The sequence below is a fragment of the Ciona robusta genome, chromosome 9 (assembly GCF_009617815.1).
Source record: "Ciona robusta chromosome 9, ASM961781v2".
In the NCBI taxonomy this organism is placed as follows: domain Eukaryota; kingdom Metazoa; phylum Chordata; class Ascidiacea; order Phlebobranchia; family Cionidae; genus Ciona; species Ciona robusta.
This window is the reverse complement of record NC_143243.1, coordinates 2,867,138-2,875,000: the sequence shown is the minus strand read 5'-3', so window position 1 is coordinate 2,875,000 and position 7,863 is coordinate 2,867,138. Positions and strand designations below refer to the sequence as shown.

General features: G+C 36.3%; 2 long non-coding RNA genes across 4 annotated transcripts; both read left to right on the top strand.

Annotated features, from left to right (window-relative positions):
- The first annotated feature begins 389 nt into the window (after positions 1-389).
- LOC149730848 (uncharacterized) lies at positions 390-2,035 on the top strand. 2 transcript variants are annotated; one of them, XR_016385697.1, is made up of 6 exons: positions 422-850; positions 906-1,038; positions 1,133-1,153; positions 1,500-1,526; positions 1,588-1,640; positions 1,976-2,035. It is a non-coding gene; the product is annotated as an uncharacterized LOC149730848 (long non-coding RNA). The 2 variants fall into 2 exon arrangements; XR_016385698.1 differs by lacking the exon at positions 1,133-1,153 and having other exon boundaries at positions 390-850.
- Positions 2,036-2,941: 906 nt separating this feature from the next.
- On the top strand, positions 2,942-6,417 carry LOC149730847 (uncharacterized). 2 transcript variants are annotated; one of them, XR_016385700.1, is made up of 4 exons: positions 2,942-4,036; positions 4,109-4,170; positions 4,228-4,264; positions 4,667-6,417. It is a non-coding gene; the product is annotated as an uncharacterized LOC149730847 (long non-coding RNA). The 2 variants fall into 2 exon arrangements; XR_016385699.1 differs by having other exon boundaries at positions 2,942-4,170.
- Positions 6,418-7,863: the final 1,446 nt, after the last annotated feature.

Genomic DNA, 7,863 nt, shown 5'->3' with positions numbered 1-7,863 from the left:
GTGTCCCATCTTCCCCCATTGTACTATACATTCATTCATTTAACATTGTGTTTTGATTATCATTAAAATGGGACTCTGTAAAAAAAATTAAAAAGTCTCGTCTGACCATAGTACACTGAAGTGATACTGTGGTCTGACAAAGTGTCTCATCTTCCCCCATCCTACTGCCCACATTGTAGTTTTGTATGTATTCATTGCCAAACCTTAAAAGACTTGTTTGTAATAAATATTTTCTACCCTATTGGTGATTCTTATATAATAAACTAATAAAATAATAAGATAGTGTGCAGAAAATATATTCGCAAGTCCATAAAAGGCCTTTAGAATATTTTTCCGAAACTGTTTCATATTTTTGGTCTTATATAGGGGGTAAGTTTAAAGCACATTTGAGCATCTATATCCATATACAATTTCGATTGCAATAGCTAGATAGTTTTACAATTTTGGAAACGCAAACTTAAACATTAAGGGTTGACCGAACCTGGCCTAAATCCCTGGGCAGATATGGCGTGCCTTAATGCAGGACTCAAACAGTAAATTTTAAACAATCGTTCAAATTTGGACTTTTAACTGCTTTGTGTTTTGACCCCGTGCTGAATAGACTTGTGGATTGTGTTTGAAACTCGATCTGGTACAGATTCCAAACGAAACAATGAAGATATTCGAAGTCATTGTTCCAGCTTGGGTAATTGGAAGTTCATTAATCACTAAGCGGATTTATTTGAGCTTTGAAAGATTGCACACGATTGTTGCAACTGCAGAAACCGGATACAGAAGTTTCTGCAACAACTGATGACTTGCGGCTATAAATACGATCAACTCGCTTCGATGCTTCACTTGCAAACTCAAAGTAAGTCGACAAGATAAGCAAAGTATAAGCTACGACTTAACTTGTTATTTTACAGATGAACAAGTTACTGCTTCTCGCACTGGTGCTCGGACTTCTCTGTTTGATTAATGAAGGAGAGTCTTGGGGTCGTCGTCGTCGCTGGGTCCGTCGTCGTCGTTGTTGGCGCCGCCGTCGCTCCGGTGACAACGGTAAATAACTACGCATTTAGATTTCATATTTTCACTGTTTTTTTTTTATCGATTTTACACAAGAATCGCTTAACTTATTTTAATTACTTTTTAGGTGTTGACGAGTCAACGGAAGGTAAGTGCATATTTAAAAAAATGCAACTAATAAATTAATTTGATTTATCTAATATATAGTAGGGTGTAGGACGATTGGACACCTTTTTATTATACTTTTTCGTCCTATATTTTGTAGTAAACAAATAACATTAAAAAAAAAAGCTGTTTAGCCTCACGACTCCTATATAGATCCTTGTTAAATGTTTAAAATAGAATTAGGAAAATAGGTGCCGAAGGTGTCCTATCTTACCCCACAGGCAAAACACTTGTAAAGCATAACATTGTAACTGCTGCTTTCGTTTTGTTTAAATATTTTTCGTTTATGTTCTATCATTACATAAATGTTTGAAAATATTGTTTTGCAGTTGAGGATGAAGAGATTGAACCAGAAGGTTAGTTTTCAAAATATATTTCATCTTAAAAATTGTCTTATGAATTATTATTTTGTTTCAGAAAAACTAGATTTCGACAACGAGTAAATGAATATTTGTTTGCCACAGAAACAGGTATAACGCGCTTTGATCTTTTCTATGCAGTAGGATAGGGGAAAATGAGACACTTTTTAACTCTATTTTTTCGTCCCATTTAGTAGTAAACAAAGAACATTCTAAGAAATATTATACTATGTTCTTATGACTCTCATAGACCGTTGTTAATTGTTTAAACACGATCAGGATATCTGGATATTATGTGCTAAAGGTGTCCCATCTTCCCCCACCCTACTATAAATAATGATCTAAAAGGACCAGCCAACTGAAAACATTTAAACCAAATTTAAATCACCTATAATTGTTGATGTTTCGTATTGCTTTATTAACTCATGTCAATCTTTTTAATGCAGAAGATGCATCTTCCTGAATGTGTATATCAAAACATTGATGCTTCAATAAACTGGCAAATGTATAATAATGTCGTGATTGCTTAAACAGACTTATTGGAGCATGTTAAAATATACAAGCTATTAATTGTAGAACAACATATACACCAGCGGTTACCCAAACTGTTGTACGCGTACCACTAGTGCAGGTACGCGAAGATCTCCCAGGTGGTACGCGAGCAACTTATTATATAAGTTCACACAAACGATCGCGAAGCCTTGCTTCAAGTATTCTTTGCAAACGTATCTATACTCTAATTTTGCGCATACGTGAAAATGCATTTTAAGCACCTGCAGGCTAAATAAAGGGACAATCGATATTATGGCGAAAATAATCGCCGTGTGAATTGCTATTATGTCGTAAATAAATGCCAGGACAAACAATCGCTATTATGATGCAATGAATCCATGTGAATCCCGACTATTACGTAACAAACATGCTGCTTCGCTAAGAAAAACATCGTAAATATACAGCAGTGCTACTTTTAGAACATATTTAGGTTGTTTATTACCGCCTGTTGCCCTGTAATGGGCAGGTTACAATGTATAGGTAATAAAGTTTGGGAACCACTGATATACACGATTTCAAAACAAGTATATCTAATACTATAACAGCAAATGTAACTAGCGGCATGGCACAGTTCGTTTGCGCACATATGCCTCTAACTACCCCAGAGGTAATAGGCTCGTCGCCGTTATACCATTGCGGCGTGTGTGTCAATACAGTCGTTATACACACGCTGCAGATTAAAAATCAACTTTAAAAACCTATCAGATAAAAGCGTGGCTGCTAAACCTACGAGGTACAAGTTGAATTCTTGGAGGACCTTGATTCTTGCCGGCGTTGCGTCAAATTACATTACTGACCACGGTGGACCATTATAAGTTGTCAGTCATACATTATAACGGTAGCACATAATATGCCATATTTCCTAATCGTGTTTTCAAAATTAACAACGTATTTAAATACGTTTTTCTCGCATGGCAGCTTTTATATATTTCTGCATGGCCTACTCAATACATTGAGTAGGCCATGATTTATTGAGTAGGCCATGATTTCTGTTAATATTATGTGTTTTCTACAACATAAAACGATAAACGAGCATGAATAAATGTATCTTACCCACCTTATACACTATAAATTTCTGGGGAGAAAATAAGTATAAAAAAAAAAAAATGGAAACACTTTAGTTGATTACCCCGCTTTTCGTTGATTAATCCTCGGGTATAAAACAACAACCTTACACCGCAGGTTCAACAACCTTACACCGCAGGTACACAACGTGGCAGTTTGGATGAAGTTTGTTCTGCACCAGATTGGGATTATATTTCAAGATATAAGTTAAGTATTTCTTTATTATTAAACTATAATAACCAATGATACCAGTAACTATAAATTCTAATATTTATACTACAGTATTACCATTGGTATTACAATATATTTAGCATTATTTATTATACTAACATTATTTATTTAAGGTATTGTGCCTTGCGCATAAACTTAGCGTATTAGTTTCTCATTCGATTTTTATTTCCGAAATTGCGCGAACTTCCGTTACAACGAGTTTTATTTTCCGCAATTGCGCGACCTTTTATTACAATGTTACTACGTCAGTCGCCACGCTACGTCACAGATTTAGCTTTCATTGCGTCATAATTACTATCGTTACGTCAAAAGTGGGTCGTGTCGTCGCCATCTCGTTATCGCTCCGTATTATTACGTCATAGTTACGTCGATCCTTGACAAACACATGCGCGTTAGTGAATTGACGTCACAATGCGGTTTCTTCTGCGCGTGCGCATCGCTGCGTTTTTATCATGGGGCCCCATGTGCGTTCTGCGTCGACGCAAGGCATATTACTTGTACATTATAACTTTATTTGCGCCATGAGCGTGAAGCAAGAAGTTCAAATGATTGGTAAAGTATAATCACAATTGACATTATTACGTACGTAAGCTCCTTTCCAGAAACCTCGATGATGTGACGTCACGAAGTGGTAATGACGCAACAGAATAACCCACTTCGTAAGTTATTGTTATACTACGTCACAACCTGTATTGTTATAAAATGCAGATTAGGAAGACTGATATTTTTAGACTATGGTACGTGACGTCACAAAGGAACAATCTGATCTTCACCCACAAAAGCAAGAACGAAGGTAATTATGACCTAATAATAATACACAAAACTACATTTAACGATTACATTGTTACAGAAAAGTCGGCGATAAAGCTGCAGAAGGAAAGCGCAAGGTAACTCTTTTTATTACCACAATCACTATACAATGTATAATAGGGTGGGGCAAGACGGGGCACCTTGAGCACATAATAAACAAATATCCTGATCGTGTTTTAAACAATTAACAACGGTTTATGGAAGTCGTGACGGTATATGGGTTTATAATTCTTTGAATGTGCTTTGTTTACTACTAAATAGGACGAGTAGATATAGAATGAAAAGGCGTCCTATCTTCTTCTCCCTATAACATAACAACAAAGTGTTTTTAAGTTTGGTACAGATGATTCAGGAACCTTGTACACAAGAATCCGCAAACAATTTAGCACAGTTTAAAATAAACGTAATTTTTAGTCATTGTCGTAACTATTACGCTTAAAAAAGAATTTTGTGACGTAACTATTTTCTTCGTTTTGCAGACGAAGAACAAAGACGAAGACGCCAATAAAGGATAAATGGTTTGGGGCATGAAGTATATTATTTGTGTGTTTTGTTTGTATGTGTGAGCGTGTTAACTGGCGCACTATTACAGTGTTGCCTTCTGATAAGAAGTCCTTTGTCTGCTGGATCTAATGTTGCCAGCATTTTTGTCAGTCACTACTATAGTGCATTTTGCATTTTACTGAAATATATGCAATGAAACTATGGCGAACATCTTGCTGGATCAGAATTTGTTGTTGTACACTCTATTGTGTACTTCGTCTACAAAGTTCGAATCTTTCAACGATTCTGTATTGTTCTAATCGCTTTGTGAGAACGCTGTGTTGGTACACAAATACTCGAGTAATGTCAACACTCATTATAATATGCGCATAAAATAAATAGATACCCTTTTAATACTGTTCCAGTGGGACTATTTTTTGTGTTAAAACGTCATGTAGCGTGATTGGGACGATGGCCACGTCACAATTACGCTACGAAGTCGATACGATGGGTCAGAGCGTTGTCCTGATCCTGCGCGTTCGGTGCGGTTACGTCAGTTTTGATTGAGTTACGTCACGGTCAGGTCGTTGCGTGGACGTCGCCGCCAGTGATGCTACGCTAGATATTTAGGTCACTGTTAATGCGGTTCGTGACAATCTGGCGCAGTTCCGTAACGGTTGATGCGGTGCGTAACATCCGGACGCTATTATATTGTGTGAAGATACGACGAGAGTATCGCGGTACCAACATGGCGGCTTACCTTGTGATTAGGACATGCGGAGCCGTTGTTATGTTCGACTCCTTGCGGTCGGACATACAATATGGTGTACACTGCATTTGATTATCTTTCAGGATTTGAACCATTTTTTGTTTGAAGATATTTCAATAATTATGTTCGCTTTAATTAGTTTTTGTAATCTTCCATTTTTGGTGATGATTGAGCTGCCGTTGTGTTTATTGCATGCTCTGCACTTTTTGTATTTGCACACTGTTGTATTATTTTTGTCTCTTTGTCGTCGTGTACGTGTGTATGTGCCTTCGTTGTATCATTTTTGTCTATGGGGGTTTCTTTAACCTGCGTGGACAGTAACATCCCGCAAGGGTTTCTCACCTAAGTAGAAACCCACTACCATTGGTTGGGGGCTTGTCGTGCCGTAGTGGCTTACCACCAACGCCAGCCACATAAACTATGAAGGTATTGTGCCTTCGTTGTATCATTTTTGTCTATGGGGGTTTCTTTAACCTGCGTGGACAGTAACATCCCGCAAGGGTTTCTCACCTAAGTAGAAACCCACTACCATTGGTTGGGGGCTTGTCGTGCCGTAGTGGCTTACCACCAACGCCAGCCACATAAACTATGAAGGTATTTTAATCCTGTTCTATTTTGCAGAAAGCCGATTTATTTGAACCTGTAGACAAACGCTACCTAATTACTAAGAGTTTCAAATTTGTTTTCTGTAAATTTCTTTTCTTGAAGAGTTCTTGCTCACTTTCAGTATTAGCAAATAAATAACTACATGCAACCTATTTTTAGGTGTTGTTTTTATTTTAAACGAACGGAACGACTTGATTCATTTCGCACGTGGGCAGGTGGAGTATTAACAAATTTTAAAATGCATATGTTAGACTGTTTAATTGACTAAATACAGTCGGACGGTTTGTCGGGATTTTGCTTAGAAGTATATCGCAATCCTGACCTACTACATACATCATATAGGACAATGGGGGAAGATGGGACATTTAGGCACATATTGCCAAATAATTTCAAAATCAAAATAGATGTTCTTGGGTAATATCGCGAATTAGTACTATTATTCCTACAAATTGGGTATTACTACTCTGTTTTTGGCACAAGCCACTTCTCATAAATTATCACCAAGTGCAAATGACTAAATTTCGAATATACAGTAGGGTGGGTGAAGATGGGACACCTTCTAACTTTATTTCCACGTTCCATTAAGTAGTAAACAAAGAACATTCAAAGAATCATAATACTATATCACAACGACTTCCAAAGACCGTTGTTAATTAATTAAAACACAATTAGAATATTTGGATAATTTGTGCTAAAGGTGTCCCATCTTCCCCCACTTCACTATATTTTTATCTTTTTATTAAATCAGTATCTTATAGTTGAATAACCCATGAGGTATAAATTACTAAATTAAAAGCAAATCTTTCAAAGTTTGGCAATGAAAACATACAAAACTACAATGTGGGGGAAGATGGGACTCTAAATTAAAATATATTTACATTAGCAGTATTTTGCAACTTGTAGTTAACCTACCGAGTTTAACAGGCTGTGCTAGTTTCTTTACCATGTAAACTTCATATATACAACGTTAAACCGGTATTTTTTGTTGTTTTTATCTCAAATTAAAGTCATATTGACCCAACTCGACTTATCAAAGTTCTAACTATTTGATCGGCAAACGTATTACGTATAACTATAAAGTCTATTCTGTATGACAGAAAAATGGTTAATGAAATAAAAAATAGCCCTACAGAAAGGATTTTTTATTTTATTACATATTTTTACAGAAAGGGTGTAAAAATGCTCTTTATCAATTCAAACTTACGTTAAAATATTTCTCTTAAATATTTTACTTCTAAGTCAAAATCGTATAAGCCTACGACGCAAATTCATGTTCATGCGTATACCAGATGTGTCATTGTGTCGCAATACCAGAAACGTGGCAGTTGTTTTGGAGGGTTTTGAGTAATATATTTTGGTGGGGTTGTAAAACGTTTTATTGACGTTGGTGTAAAACTTGTTAATATAATAATAGTTTGTGGAAGCACTGCAGGGCGTTCTGTATATGTTCCCCATTGAGAGACGCGAAATTCTTGCACACGACACCAGACACGAACCTAGAATTCATCTTTTCATTGTTTCTGCATCTATATCTGTCGCTTGGCGATGAAACGTCGCGTTTTCGTGACATTTCTTTCCTGCTGTGTCTCCAGCATTGAATGTTTACCGGAAACATCATTCTGAGAAGATTCGCGAAGTTACACAGCGTTAAAACAGCAATAATGTAGAACAGTGTATTAACCAAGATGACAAAACCGTATATCAGATAAATTATTTTGATGTAACAGAATTTAGATTTATCGAAATTATCGGAAGATTATTTTGCCGCGACAGAGTTTAGAAGTTATCAATATTAATTTATCTTTAACAATGATAAAA